Source organism: Haemorhous mexicanus, chromosome 2, assembly GCF_027477595.1.
Source record: "Haemorhous mexicanus isolate bHaeMex1 chromosome 2, bHaeMex1.pri, whole genome shotgun sequence".
In the NCBI taxonomy this organism is placed as follows: Eukaryota; Metazoa; Chordata; class Aves; order Passeriformes; family Fringillidae; genus Haemorhous; species Haemorhous mexicanus.
The window spans coordinates 113,003,201-113,018,222 of record NC_082342.1 but is presented as its reverse complement, the minus strand read 5'-3'; the positions used below and the strand labels follow the sequence as shown (position 1 = coordinate 113,018,222).

At 39.8% G+C, this 15,022-nt stretch overlaps 1 long non-coding RNA gene across 1 annotated transcript; it reads right to left on the bottom strand.

Annotated features, from left to right (window-relative positions):
- Positions 1–7,944: 7,944 nt before the first annotated feature.
- On the bottom strand, positions 7,945–14,012 carry LOC132324015 (uncharacterized). Its single transcript, XR_009485494.1, has 2 exons — positions 13,892–14,012; positions 7,945–10,950 (listed from the first exon to the last, which is right to left on the bottom strand). It is a non-coding gene; the product is annotated as an uncharacterized LOC132324015 (long non-coding RNA).
- Positions 14,013–15,022: the final 1,010 nt, after the last annotated feature.

Sequence of the window (15,022 nt, the reverse complement as noted above, 5' to 3'; positions counted from 1 at the left end):
GAACATTAGCTTAATGTTATTTTCATCATGAACTTAATAGTTCTAGGAATTTAGAAGCCTCTTATACCAGCTTTTTCGTTGAGAAAAATAAAACAACATCATTAAAGTGGAGCATAAGTAAGGCACAGTTAGTGCCAACAGTTATGAAGCTCATACTGATATTTCTTTTTCCCATTTCCTGCTAATTTGCCAGAACAGCTTTTGGCCTATCCATAAATAGGTCCATGATAAACCAGACATTAAATTGGAACAAATTCCATAATTAGTGCAGTTTCATATGTTTGCAAGACAGTCTCAGTTAGCAACAAAAAAATAAGGAAAATAAAAGCATTTATAGGCAGCTTGGGAAAGCAAGCATTCCGTAATCTAATATTTATAAAGCTATACATTAGAAAATAAAAATCTAGAAATCATTGTCATGATAGAGCAAGCCTATTGCCCCTGGGTTTAGTTCACAACCTGTTAAAATTTATGTGCTGTTCAAGCTGCCAAATGGGCAGCTGAGTCATGGAACAGCAACGGGAAAGCCACAACAAGTCTGGCAGCACCAGCAGCTCTCTGGTTTCCCTGTGTGCTGCAGGACATGAAGAAAATATCCAGGCAGGGCTCTGCACTTGGTGTCTGCAGCTCCCACAGGCACTGGGCTCCACTTCCAAACCCCTGCATTTGGCAGAGCTGAAGAAGTTGAAAAAAATCCATAATGGAGGAAACCAAACATACAAGATGTTCTAAAGATATGGGATATTCCTTCCTGATCCCCTGGACGGAATCTGTGAAATGAGAGATTTTATTACAGATACCAAATTCTCGTTTCCTTAAGAGATTTCATCAGTTTCCAAAACACTCTCCAGCCTTCCTCTAAAATCCAGCAAGAGGATCTAACCTCAGCTCATGCTTGTGACTTGTGGCAAAAAATATGTGGAAGTTTTATTTATGGTGTTATGTACCTATTGCTCCGCATCCAAGTGTCTCCTTTGTGTGTAATTAAATGTTAAAATTTTAAAAATGGTGCTTCATTTTCGTGTTTGTGGGCCTTAAATTAAGCCTGCACTCCTGAAAAGAGGTGTTTGCAAATAGACTTTTGTGCTTATGCAGAGTGCCACTGTCTGAGGGGGCTTCCCCTGAGGGAGATAATGCTGGGTCAGGTCAAACTTCAAAAGCCTGAAGCAGCTGTTTTCTGCAAAGGCATGAAGAACATTCACACTGAAGTCTGAAACACTTTGGCAGTGCTTTATCTTGAAACTCATCTTGTAACAGTTTAAATTTTTGCAAGTCATTCTCACCTACTCCAGATGATGCCCCAACCCTGGCAGTGCTCAGGGCCAGGTTGGATGGGGCTCTGAGCAGCCTGGTCTAGCAGATCCTGATCTGGGGAAGAATACTACTCCTCTTAATATAGCATCTGAAAATCACATTTTCCATAGTGTTTTATGGAAATCACATGGTTAGCTATTGTTTCAGGGACTTTAAATGCTTTATATTTCTGTCTTCTGACCAAATAAGTGGAAATCTCATTTCAAAGCTGAACAGAAAGGTTTGCAAATGCTTAAGCTTTCAGCATTTTGTTTTGGGCTTTTTTTCTGTGGAAAAGTGCCAAGTTACTGTTCTTTTATCTGATGTTCAGATATGTGCCCAGGAATTTAGGGACCATGCTGAATTAAGCTTAGCATGGTCTGTTTTTCCATCTAAGGAAGGGTAAAGAGAAACTAAGGAAGCAACTTAACAGATTTTTTTAAAAGAAATTCTATTTTCAGGGAGAAAAACCCAACAGTGGCAGACCAGATGTGGCAAATTCCACAAGGAACACAAAAGTGTTGCACATATTGTAATCAACACAAACTAAGAACACCTGAAAATGTGACTGAGTTAGTAAGGTAAGAAACTAACAAGTGTTATAATTGAGGTTAACAGTGCAAGCTTAACTCTTTTTCATGACTGGAGGCTGATCAAGTTTTAATTGCATGCTCTTTTTCCTACTTGTGCCCTGAACCACCCAGGGCAGAGAATACCTAATCAATCCTTTTTTTTTTTTTAATACCTTCATTTCTCAATATATCTCGACATCCCATTACTTCAAATCAGTCAAACTGCACTGAAAGTGAAATTCTGTAGGGTTTATCACCACATCATCTAACTGCAGGAAAAGCCAATCCCTATATTTGCACAAAATATGCATGAGATTATTTGAATTTTTCTATTACATAGAGGCATTGAGCTAAGAATTTATACACTTCTTTTAGATGAGTCTCTCTGTAGAAATTGATATTGCAGAGTATTTCATGTTGTATTTCAGCTTTTGCTCATGGCTTAGCACCCAGAGGCTTCCATTGCATCTGGGAAGGTTAAGCATTTCTGTGCATTAAACCCATATAAAATCAAGCATAATGACAAGTTTGGTTGGTTTAGTGACTTGATTAGCATCAGAGAAGAACTGTGGAGATCAGGCAGGGCTAAAAGCCAGCTCTTCCATTCAACATTTGACTTCCTTGAGAATGTCCTTGCTTCTTCTGAAATTATCTGCTTGTTTCTTTCAATACAATTTTACAAGGAATAAGGGAGAAATCCCACACAATTTATTTGTCCACTTCATGGCTGCAGAACAGGAATGCTGTTTTAACAAGTATGGAAGTGTACACCTAAAATGTGGTTTTCCTTAACTCTTGGGTGCCTGCATTTCCACAGTCTAAATGTGTTTTTCTACAGTGCTTTACCAAGAAATCTCAGGGGGAAGCTCTCTCACCCAGTACCTATGGAGGCCCCCCTGATCAGCAGGAAGACTGAGTGCTTTGGCACCTGCACCAGGTGAGCACAGGAATTGACAGCAGCAGAGGGGTTTCCTCCTCTGCCTGTGCACAGGCAAAGGCCTGCAGGAATGCCCTGAGAGTTCCTGCAGGCATCCCCGGGCAGGGAAAGGCACGGTGGGACAGCTGCACCCAGACACGTGCCCCAGACCTGCAAAGCCTTGTGCTGTCTGCTCTGGTCACTCCAGACTCAGTATCCTCTGCCTGGTTCCCTCCACCTTAACACTCACCTTCCTTCTGTTCTTCCACCTTCTCTTCTTCTGAAGCTTCTTCTCCTTACACAACCATTCCCAGCCCCCTCTTCCACTCTCAGTCTATCGACCTTACTTCCCAGACACTGGAGATGGAAGCGGTGTCAACCAGCTTTCTGCTCTGATACCTTCTCCAGTCTTCTTTGACTGAATCATTCCCTGATTGTCCATTTAATGTTAAGATCTAACTGTATCAGTTAATGATCTTTTAAGATGTAAAATATGTGAAGTGATGAACTCTCCAGTTTCTCATGGTCTCCTTTCTACTTTGACTTAACTCCTTGTACTCACCACAGGTCCAACCTTCTCCACTCTGTTCAATTTTCAGCCTGACGAGGTCAAGTATCAGTTTCTGCTCCTCACTCACACCTTCCTCATCCATTTTATTGTCTTTGCTCCCAATCAGTTCCAGCTGTTGTCCCCTTTGCAGCTCCTCCCTTTTCCCTCCTCTGACACTGGAGCTGCCAGTGTTCCCAACATCATGATCAGCTGTACTGTCAGTACAGAACAGGGTTTGACTCCAGAGTATGCCAAAGACCCCATAGATCCCATGGACAAAGATTTCCTTCCTGTGAATGGCAGGAGATAGGCTCTGCTTCCCATTCTTGCATCTGTTTCATCTCAAGCCATGGCTGAGGAATGCATTGTGACCTGGGGGTAACCACAGATCTTGCAGCTCATACTGATTTGAAGGAATGGAGGTGGACAGTCTTCCTCTGCTCAGTTCTGATGCCCACAGGCAGAAGCCTGGACCCAAAATTGCAGAGAAAGTCCCAATTCCATTCCTCAAAGCTTAAGCCTGGAGAACCTTTGTCTAGGAAAACAGTCAACAATTTTAGCCTTCAAGTCTCTTAAAAGTATAGGGCACCTGCTAACCTGGCCCTTTTGGAGAATTCTCATTCATAGTACTGAACCAGTCCTTCCCTGCCCTCTTTGTGATCCAACTTCAGCACAGGGGAGACATCCAGTCCTTCCAAAATTCAGATTAAATCTTTTCCCAGCCTCATTTTTAGGAATAACTAACTTAATGCTAGCTGAGACCTCCCAATGAGGAGGAAATGAAGTGTGAGACAAAATGGCATGAGAAATTTCACTCCAAAATGGCCAAGCAAAATCTTGCAGGTTTAAATAAAAAGTAAAACAATATACTGGTATAAAGGGCTAAAAGGCAGCACTAGACAACCTTTTAATGAACCTTAGGGACTGAGTGTGGTTTGTATGTTATTGTAGCTACTATTATTGGTGGCATTACTGCAATTAGATTAGTACATGCAGCTGTTTAAACACTGCAAGATACATTAAATATTCTTGTCTTGCCTTGGTAAGAGTGCCTCAGACATATTCAGCACAGCTCACTCTGTATCAGAGTGGTGGTGGGCTTAGCTTTTTGAAAGCTGTCAGAGCTGCTGTGCTGCTCTCTAAGTCAGCCTCTCTCCTGCCTGGCTTCTTGTCTAATCCAGAAGATTTTTGTTAAGTGTCTGTTCAGTGCTGCTCTTCCCACTTAAAAACATCACATCACTTCTCAGCATTTACCCTGAAAAAATGTGCATACCTGGATGCTGAGCATGGGGAAATCCTGCTTCCCATCTCCATCTTCAGTTCTCAGACTTACCTCAGGCTGTGATGCTGGGCTTAAAATTTTGAGATGATTTGACACGACTGGCCTCATGGCAAATTATATTAAGATGGAACATGCAAATTAGACAAAGGTTTTCTTGTGTTGTCAAACTGTCCCTTCTCTGCTGAGTGGCATGAACAAGATCCTGAGCAAGAGCCTTTCCTTCAGGCAATAGGGTTGCATCAGTTTGCAGCCACTGAAAAACTGACCCATTGCATGCAGAGCATCTTCAGATGTATTGAAATACACTGTCAGGTAAGAATCCCCTTGGTAGTTTTAAAGATTTATATTGAAACCGTATCAAGACTATAAAAGTGATTTTGCATTAGCTTTCTTTTCAGAGCAGAAAATTGTATCAAGCGAGAAATTATAGAACTATTTTCAAACTTTTAATTGTAACATCATTGAAGGTTTTAATAACTATTCTAATTGAAGTGAGTACTAAATTATTAACTAAAATATTCTTGTTTTTTTTTTTTAAAAAAAGCCTTTAAAAAATTAAAGCAATGTTAAGTTATGAAAGGGAGCAAAAAGAAATTTCTTATTTTCATCCAGCTCTAACAGAGAAGTGTGCATTTTAATTACATTTCAGATTCAAACTAGAAGTGTGAATTTTAGACCTTTAAGTGAAAAGGGAATTTTTTTAGACATATCAAAAAATCATTTGCAAGTAGAGGGAAGAGAATAATGATGTTGCATCTAGTACAGATATTTTTACTACAAAGTAATAAAAATGCTCTAAAATTATTCATGAAACTTGTCAATAGCTCATATCCTGTCTTTGAGATCCTTAGTATCCTAATATAACCCCTTGGAACTGTTTTACTTTTATATTGCTGTGCTGGGATTCCAGCACACGTTGGAGAGTTATGCAGAATGTAAATGTAGTGTCAAAGATTACAGAAAACCACAGGGGAAATTAAGAGTTGTTTCTTATATGGTGTTGTAGGCCTTAAGCTATTTTTTATGGGCATCTTGTCATTATTGTTTTGTATTTAAGTCTTTGATGGTGGTGAATACATTCTGAAGGTAAGAATCACTCCTGTGAAATTCCAAAGGGATTATATTTAAAAGATTATATTTTCTGAGACAGTTTTCTTGAAGATCTGTGGAATTACAGACAAAATTATGCAGATGTACTCAGTATCTTACATTTCCATGTAACTGCATTACATTATAAGGGTATATGAAACTCAGTTACTTTCAGTGGTAAAACTTCTGTTAACTTCAGTGAGCACAGTTTGTTAGCTTGCAGTTCATCCACACCTTTATGCAAACTCATGGTCACTGCAGGTCACAGTTTGCAAGACATGCTGTTTCTGGAAAAAAAACATGGCTTGGAAGGTTTCCTTGCAAATATTTTGTTTGTTTGCTTTTATTTTTTTTCCTAAACTGGAAATACATATAAATATTTACACATGTCACAACATTTTCTTAGTTGTTTTTTGTACTGTGTTTGTCTCTTTTTTGGTATCTTTGCTTGATGGAAGTGAACTTGCATTTCTTATTCCCTGTGAAACTATAAACAAGAACATTTCATGTTTCACAGTGGAAATAGGAAAATAAAATGTAGGGGACCATTTCTTTATCCTTCAGCCACTTAAAAACAAATATTAGTTTAAAGATTGCTGCCATGTAAATTCAATGACTGTCAGAGGACACGAGACCTACATGAATTTACTATCCATGTTTTCCAGTCAAGGTAGATGATTACCTTTCTGATCATCACTTGTTACCAAACTTAGCATCTTGAATGCATTCACAATTATAATGAGCAGCAATGACTAATGTTTCTTTGTGTGTGAAGGATATTTAAGTGAATCTTGGGAATGCCACCTGCATTCACAGAATTGCTGTGTTACAGACTTTATCAGGGTTCCAATAGTCAGCTGCCTGCAGCTGGGGTCATGGGGTGCCACTTCCAGGCTAGTGACAAGGAAAGGTGTAAATCTTCACTGTTCACGTGGCAGGAAGGCACGGCAGTGTTGAGATATCACAGCTGAGGGGGGTTGGAACTGGGGGATTTAGCAGAAAAACAGAATGAGGAGGTCAGTACATACATTGGATCTGAAAAACTAGGAAGCTTGCCTTCGCAGAAATAAAAGAAATACAAACATGGAGAATATCAGCACTGTGCTTTCATAACAAAGGAATGTAGCTCAATTATGGATGTAGTGCATAGGAAAAAAAATCGTCTGCATACCATAAACCATAAACGAGGTGGAGAATAGAGCAGGGAGACTTTCAGTTTCACAGATAGAGAGAAAAACTCCTGATCTCTAAGGTGACCCAAAAATGATCAGATGATAAAGAGAGAGAAAATTCAAATGCATGCTTGTGTTTAATTGTTTCGTCTCTTTTCTTTGTTGCTTCTGGTAGGAAATATAAAGAACTCTTGGTATTTTAGACCATTATGGAAAGGCTGTGTACCTATTCACTTACAGTACTAAGCATCCCTAAAGACTTCAAGGCTCATTTTTCACCTGATGAGGCTTGGCATGACATAGGACATGGAGGCTGTTTCACAGACTGGTCACATCTTCCATGTGAGGGCCTTTCAAATTAGGAACACACTGTGTGCAAACACACCTCTCCTTTGGTAGCATTTGGGGCACATGGCAAAGTTGAGTGCCCAGCCTGGTTTGTGGCAGTGAACAGCCATTCTGAGACAGCTGATTTAGTGCTATTTTCACATTCTTGTGAAGTGAACACTGTACTGTGTCTTCTACACAATTGTGTGGCAACTGTAGTTCAATACTTGCTCTAATGGTCATTATTTTCTATCCTTCTTCATCGGGCTTCTAAAGGAAGTTGGCTTATGGCACCACTTAAACAGAAATAGTTTGTTAATTTGCTTCCCAAGTACTTTGTGATTGCTCTTTATAATAGGTGCTGCTGATGTAAATTGCTGTTATTATCATCAGTGACTCATTAATCCATTGGTTATTGATCTGCTAAAACTTTTTCATTTTAAGTGAGAGGAATAAAGATTGTGCTGCAACCTGCATTTCAAGACGTCCATTGAAAGTTTACTGAAATATATATAATTTTGCAAGGAAAAACAAGATGAATGAGGTGAATGCACTACAGGTTTGGATTTAACTCCTTATTTTTCAAAACCCCCTATTTAGATGTTCATGGTTTCTTTTAATCTTGACTACTTTGACAACCAGTGGAAGAAGAAGTTGCAAGACCAAAAGATAATTCATTTTTTTTCCACTAAGTGTGGAGGGATTGTACGCGAGTAACTTAGCTGACTCACACATGCCAAAAATTAAGCAAGATGAATTTAATTCTAAATACTTGACTTTGAAAATTATACTCAGGTCAATTCCCAAGTCAGCTTTTATTATAAACTTATTAAACACTGAAGTGAAATAAAAATCAAACTCTCATTAATAGGGAAAAGCAGCAAAATATTAGCCCAGAAGAAACATTTAAACATTCTTATATTGCCACCTGTGAAAACAGAGGCAGCCTGTGACAGGAATGCTGACAGAAAATAACCCTAGGAGAAGAAGTGAGAGAGGCTGGAACCAAGCTGCAGAGACACTGTGAGCAGTGCAGGAAACCTGCTGAGAAGGTCACAAGTTTCAGTCACTGAGGCTGCCCTGGCCTGGAACAGAGCCCACTGGGGTACACGTGGAGCCAGCAGAGCCAGGTTCTGCTGGAGATCCACCCTGCCATGAAACACCAGTTACACAAAGGCATGTTGGGATGAAGGCATAATGCTCTTACAAGTTGGTAGGAAAAATGGCTGGATAAGCACAGCTTGTATGGAATATCTATTGTTTGCTGCAAACATGCTTTAATAATAGGGTAATTGGTTTCTTCCACTGAATTTGCCAATTGATGGCAAAAACAGTTCTGTAAAAGTCATCCAAGCAAAATAACGAATGGGAACAATTATTCTTCCTGAGCTGTTTTTCTAAATTAAGACTCCCAGCAAAAAGGCTGAGATTGCTTGCTTTAGCTAATGCTTTTTTCTTGTTTTCTTTAAATTTGTAGAGTACACGCTGTTTTGCAGTGCCACAGCTGCTAAATTGTGTATTCCTAGTTGGCTTAAATGTCTTGATCTCTCCCCACACAGAGAGATAGATTGGCAGGTTTATTGGTTGATTAAATGGTTTGTGAAAGTAAAAGTTAGGAAAGATCATTGTTACTTTATTTTAAATCAACACTTGCATGAATATAGCCATACAGGTATATTTATATAAATATATATTATTAATATATATTACACATATGCCTGTATATTTATATAAATATATCTCTTCAGCTTCATTACTCAAGGTCAGTGTTTTAGGCCTGCAAGGTACTGTCTTTTCACAAACTGCTAAGGCCAAAGATACCTTCAAATAAATCAGAATTTGCCTGACCCAACTTGTTGTATATCGAATAGGGCATCTGGGAAAAACTGGCAAGAAGCTGATGGTAATGAGCCTTTGATTTTCACACATGCTTTCTTTGCTATAAATCAGTAGCACTAACACACTTACAGCATTTCTCAAGTCATTTGTTGTGTTAGTCAGCTTTACATAGACAGCTTCGAAAATATAATTCTTAGAGTAGAAGTTACATGCCCCGTAAATTTAATTCTGTAAGACTTCTAAATCAGGAATCTCCATAAGGTCCTAGTATTAATTTTATGTACAGAGCACAAAAAAATTCAGTCACAGCTGAGCACCTAACTCACTTAAGTGTTTGCAAGTGTCTGTATTAATATATATGTTATTTATCTATGAACTGAAGCACAAAATAATTGTTTTAATATGATAGGTCTTCCCATGGTGAGGTAACCTGACCAAAAATCTGTACATACAACAAATGAAGGAAACAAAGAGTACTTAGAAATACTGTGTTGTCCCAAAGGGAAGCTCAAAAGGAGATGGTGACACTGTGTGTTGGATATCATCCTGCTGTCAAAATTTAGTTTAACAAGATGTATTTAACTTTTCAAAGCTGATTTCACTGGACATATTAATATGAAAAATGCTTCAGAGCTTTTCAGGGTGAGCACTCTGAACCTTGCAGAACTCGGTATTCAACTCTGGTTCAGTCTTCCACCAGCAGCACCATTGTCCCAGGGAATGGCAAACAGGCATTTTCCACAAAACCCACCAGTGGACAGGGAGCTAGAGCATCCCCATAGATTTTGATTTCTTGGCCTCACTGTTCAGACTACAAGGAACATGCTCACAATGGTACTCAGGAAAGTCACTTTCCTTGTCCTGCCTGTCAAACAAATGCCAGAGCACAGGACTTTCAGGGACTTTTGAGGCTGCCTCATTTGAACTTGTTCTGTATAGCAGAAAAAGCTGACTATCAATCCTCTGAGAAGCTTATTTGTAAGGAGGCATTAAAAACCACAGTGGGAATAGAAATGTGTGTCAGGGTGTGTGGTACTGCTGAGTGATAACGAGCTGTACTCGCAGCACTTGACACAGCTTTGGGGATATCTGCCTCCACTGCCATCCCTGCAGGACCCCTGGATAGATGGGAAATGTGTTTACACAGGAAGCATTAGTTTCATAGTCTAGGTAGTGGTGTCTTGTTGGAACCCAGGGCACAGGGAATATTCCCCTGTCTGTCCTGGCAAGTCCTGATTCCCAGGAAAACACTGCTTTTAACCTTCATCCATGGAGAAAGCTTCCAAGACTTTGGGATGAATTAGAATCTACAAGTGTGTGAAACAGATAGTAGTGTAGTTTATCACAAGGTAAAAAATTTAAAGTTTTGGTTTTTAGCATGGAGGTGGATAGGAGACAAGACGGAGGATTTCGGGCATTCCCTGGTCTTCTCCTTCTCCTTCTCCTTCTCCTTCTCCTTCTCCTTCTCCTTCTCCTTCTCCTTCTCCTTCTCCTTCTCCTTCTCCTTCTCCTTCTCCTTCTCCTTCTCCTTCTCCTTCTCCTTCTCCTTCTCCTTCTCCTTCTCCTTCTCCTTCTCCTTCTCCTTCTCCTTCTCCCTCTCCCTCTCCCTCTCCCTCTCCCTCTCCTTCTCCTTCTCCTTCTCCTTCTCCTTCTCTTCTCCTCCTCCTTCTTCTCCTTCTTCTCCTCCATTTTGGGGAGAGTCTCAGTGCAGATGTTGTGTGGTAGACAGATGGTTAGGTATTGGTAGATAAGGAGAAATAAAGAATGTTTTAAGAATTAATTGGATGAAATGGCTTTAAAAGACCGTGAAACTGTACATCTTGGGACCTTTTTGCTGTCTTCTCCTTGTGCACTAAGTCTGGTGTAGACGGCGTGCAGAAATTTTGATAAGATAAACAGCAACCTGAAGACTGAAAAAAGTCCTGTTCATCTCTCACTTCTGGCACAAAGAACTTTATTAGGGGTCTCCCACACTGGGGGCCCCACAGGGGTTTTGCAGTGTCTCATTGTCACAGCATAACAGAGTTTCAGATGTCACCTTGTACAAAGGAATCTTGCTCTAAACCCGATTTTGGGTAAGATGAGCAGAGAAACTCTGCCTAAATTTTATGTTGGAATGACAACAAAGGCTGCTTCTTAGGAATGTCAGAGTAAATAAATGCTTTTCTGAACAAATCCTTTCATTTCCCAAAGCTCCTAGAGCTCCCCCTCTGCAAGAATAATTGACACACCAGTGGTGAGACATGATTGGAGCAAAACTGTCATTTTTTTTCCCCTTTTCTTAAGTTGTGCGTTACTTTTGTAGTAGGTAAAATCATCTGTGTTATAGGGTGACGTTAGGATGCTGTTATCCCCATTTGTGTGTGTTATTTATGCTGGATATTATGTTCTGTGCCTTTAAGACTGGCTCTGCTGAGGGAGAGTTTTGTTTTGGGCCTCTTATCAGCCACTCGGTGGGACAAACAGATAGTACAGTACATGGTGCTGCTTTTTTGCTTTTTGCCCTGCTTTTCGCGTTGCTCTTGCTTCTGCTCTGCTTCTGCTTTGCTTTTGCTTGCTCTTGCTTTTTTCCCTCTTCTCATTAGTTAATTTAGATAAACAGTACAAATTCCTTCCTGGACTGTTTCCCCTCTCCTGTTTGGACCTACCGACCTCCGGACTGGGACCTGGCAAACACCAAGAGAGAGTTTGCACCTTGTGGCTGCAGCAGCTGCCCCAGCGCCAGAGGGACTGATAACAGAGTGACCACCCCAGGAGAGACTTTCTGAATTTGTCATCTTTTTCAGAGCAGTGACAGAGAGGTGTCACCCAGTATTGTTCATTTTGTGTGCTGGGGGGTGCTGTGCTTGTCAAATAAACAGGTTCTTTCCACTTCTCTCCGAGGAATTCTTCCCAAACCAGTTGGGGGGAGGGGCTGTGTGGGTTTGCTTTCTGGAGGGGCCCCTTTTTGCCGATTCTCTCCCAAATTTGCCCTAAACCAGGACAATCTGGAAAAGACTTCATGGGTACAAAGAGTTGTCATTTCTTCCCCAGAAAGCTAACAATACCAAAAAAGGAAAGGATGTATTTTTGGTGAACAAGTAATGAGGAACATTAGAGACAGATCATATAACAAAGAAGTGAAAGTGGTGATAGATATGGCCTTTAAAATGTGTGCCTTCTTCAGTTGTGTTTGTTTTATTACACAATTAGCTGTTGCTGATTTTGGCACACTTACTGTAACTAGTCTGTAAATTTTTATATACTTAGCTCATGACCCTTTGAATATTGGTTCGTGTTTTTCTCAAGCATTGACTTTAGCTAAGAATGCATTCAAGCTTCCTCCTAGCATTCTCTTTCTCTCTTGATTTTTCTAAATGCAATGGGATTATTTATGGATCACTGGATAATTTCAGATAGTGTTTGGGTTTTAAAAATGGTTCCTAATCTAAATTGCTTCAGTGTTACAATGAAAAGATTTTTTTTAAACAGGATTGCTTTTAATGTGTGAGTTCCCATCACTTGCAAAGATATCCTGCAAGTAAAACCCAGCATTTCTGAGAAGCGAAGTTCTTGGTCCCCTACCAAGCTGTCTAGCTTGGCAAATGTTTCATAATGTTTGGCATCTAAAGCTATTTCCTGTGAGAGAGGGATATATCTAATCAGACTCTAATTTATCTACACAAAAATTGTTATGATGTAGTTAGAAATAAAAGGCATACTAAATAACATTGATTCAGAAATGAAGCTAAAATAAACTTATTATACTTGCATTCCTCTTTGAACATAAATTAAGTAACTGAACAGTGCTATAGGATCCATACATTTAGTGTCTTCAACAACTGTTTACCTGGCCTTTTGCTTTGTTGGTTTTATATTGCTTGCTTCAGAAAGAGATTCACTTGCTAATTTATTTTATTCTTGCTTACTGATTACATTCATGGATTTCAATACCTTAGCAATTGGTAAAACTCAGCTAAATAAAAATTAAACCCGTTACTTCCAGTTCAGTTTGAAGTTGTGCCTTTCAGCTAGCTTTTTGATTCATTCAATACTAAATCCTCATTTTCTGTACATATTTTTCTCTAAATGTAGTCTGGGTTTGGTTTATGATAAGCACTACTATATGACATTTTTATATGAATCTTGTCATATTTGAAATATGAATTTTGTAGATGTTGACACCAAGACCTGAAATGTCTCACAAGGAAAAATAGAAAAAACCTCCTTGCCAGGTTTTTCTTTGAGTGAATATAGTGTTTAAAAAGATGCTGGGCTGATAGTGTAGAATGGAGTTTATTTTTCTGGGAGACCTGCCCAGCACCACCACAACCACCATCACCAGCTTCTTCCTCATTTCTATGCTGGTGCTCTTGACTCTGAGGTGAAGTACCCTCATCTAATGAGGCAGCTCATTACTCACTCCGGACATGGCTTTCTGAAGTTATTGCTAGAAAAGGTACTGAAGTGTTCCCATGTGGATGTTTGACCACTGTGAAATTTACCCAGACCAAAAGTACATTTTGCAAAGTACTGGGTTGTGGTAAGTTGCATTAGCATTAGTGATCTGGGGAAAGAGGATTTTGCCTATCAGAAGCATTTTTATGATCTGTCAGGTAAATTAACTTCCTATAGAGCTAAGCCTGACAAACTTTTCTAAAGTTGTGAATTATTACAGCTTCTAAAACATCAGTGGAAATCTCTCAGTCCGTGAAGTGGAGGTGCAGATATTCAAAGTTCCCATATTTAGCCCAAGCTTAAAAAAAGATTAAGTGCCAGCTCATTTTAGGTATGTACTTACTCCATCCCTGTTCACCTAAGCACCTCTCATTTGCTTTAATCCCGTAAAAATCAAAGGGAATGTTCACATACCTAGGTACAAATGGAAGTACCTTGGTAGGTCTTAGTGGTATGTGTGGCTCCTGAGTGGAATACACCATATGACAACCTGCTATTTCAAACTGTAAACCTGAAAGAGAAAACTTAAATTTGCTTTGTAAATTTAACAGCTTGAAGGTCACATCCTGGATAAAAAAAATCATCGCCTGTTCAGTGGTCTGGGTGATTTGGGTTTTTTTATCATTGCTGAGGCACTGGAGTGTTAAATGAAAAACCCACTGCTGGAGGCAAGAGGGAGAAGCTCTTGGCTGGGGGGGAGGAGGACATGCAAACTCTTTATTTGACAATGTCAATTAGGTCACAGGTTGGACTCGTTGATCTCAAAGGTTTTTTCCAACATAGTTGATTCTGTGATTCTGTAATTGTACCAGAAATGGCTCCAAGGAAGGACTGGCCATAGAGCTGTACTCTGCAGCAGTACAGCTTAGACTGAGCTTGTCTAACAAGGTTACAATGCAAAAACTGACTCACTTCTTTATCACCACCACTATTGATTATAGAGTCTAGACACCCTGTGGCCATCTATAATAGGACAGTATGAGACTGTTTTTTACAACTCCTTCCACCCATTTTTGAAACTTCATAAATAATGTATTATTCTCCACAGAAAATCAGGTGGGTAACTTCTCAAATTTCCATAAGATGTTCTCCACCCATTCCCATCCTCTCACATCCATATGCAGATCATAAGAGCATCTCTGACTTCAGAGGCTCTCATTTCTAAGATTAAAAGAGAGACAGACATATGCCCATGTATCTGCATCTAAATATATATGTGTAGTGAGTGTATATTTCTGTTTGACCATACAACGTGTAGATACTTTGTGTGTGTGTCTGTGTGTGTGTGTGGGTGTGTGTGTGTCTCTTCTTGTTATTGCTGGAAAGATGTAGATTGGTCAGGAAACCCCCTTGCTGTCAGGAGCTGAGTGACAGCTCTCCTCACAGACAGAGCTTTGTTTCTCTGAGGCCAGTGTCACCAGCTCTGTAACTGGTTTGCATTCCTGCTATGGCACAGGGAACCTTCTGAGTGAATGTCTCGAGGGAGCAGAACAAATCAAACACGGAGATGCTCCCAAGGACAGAGTGCCCTCAAGGATCCATGGC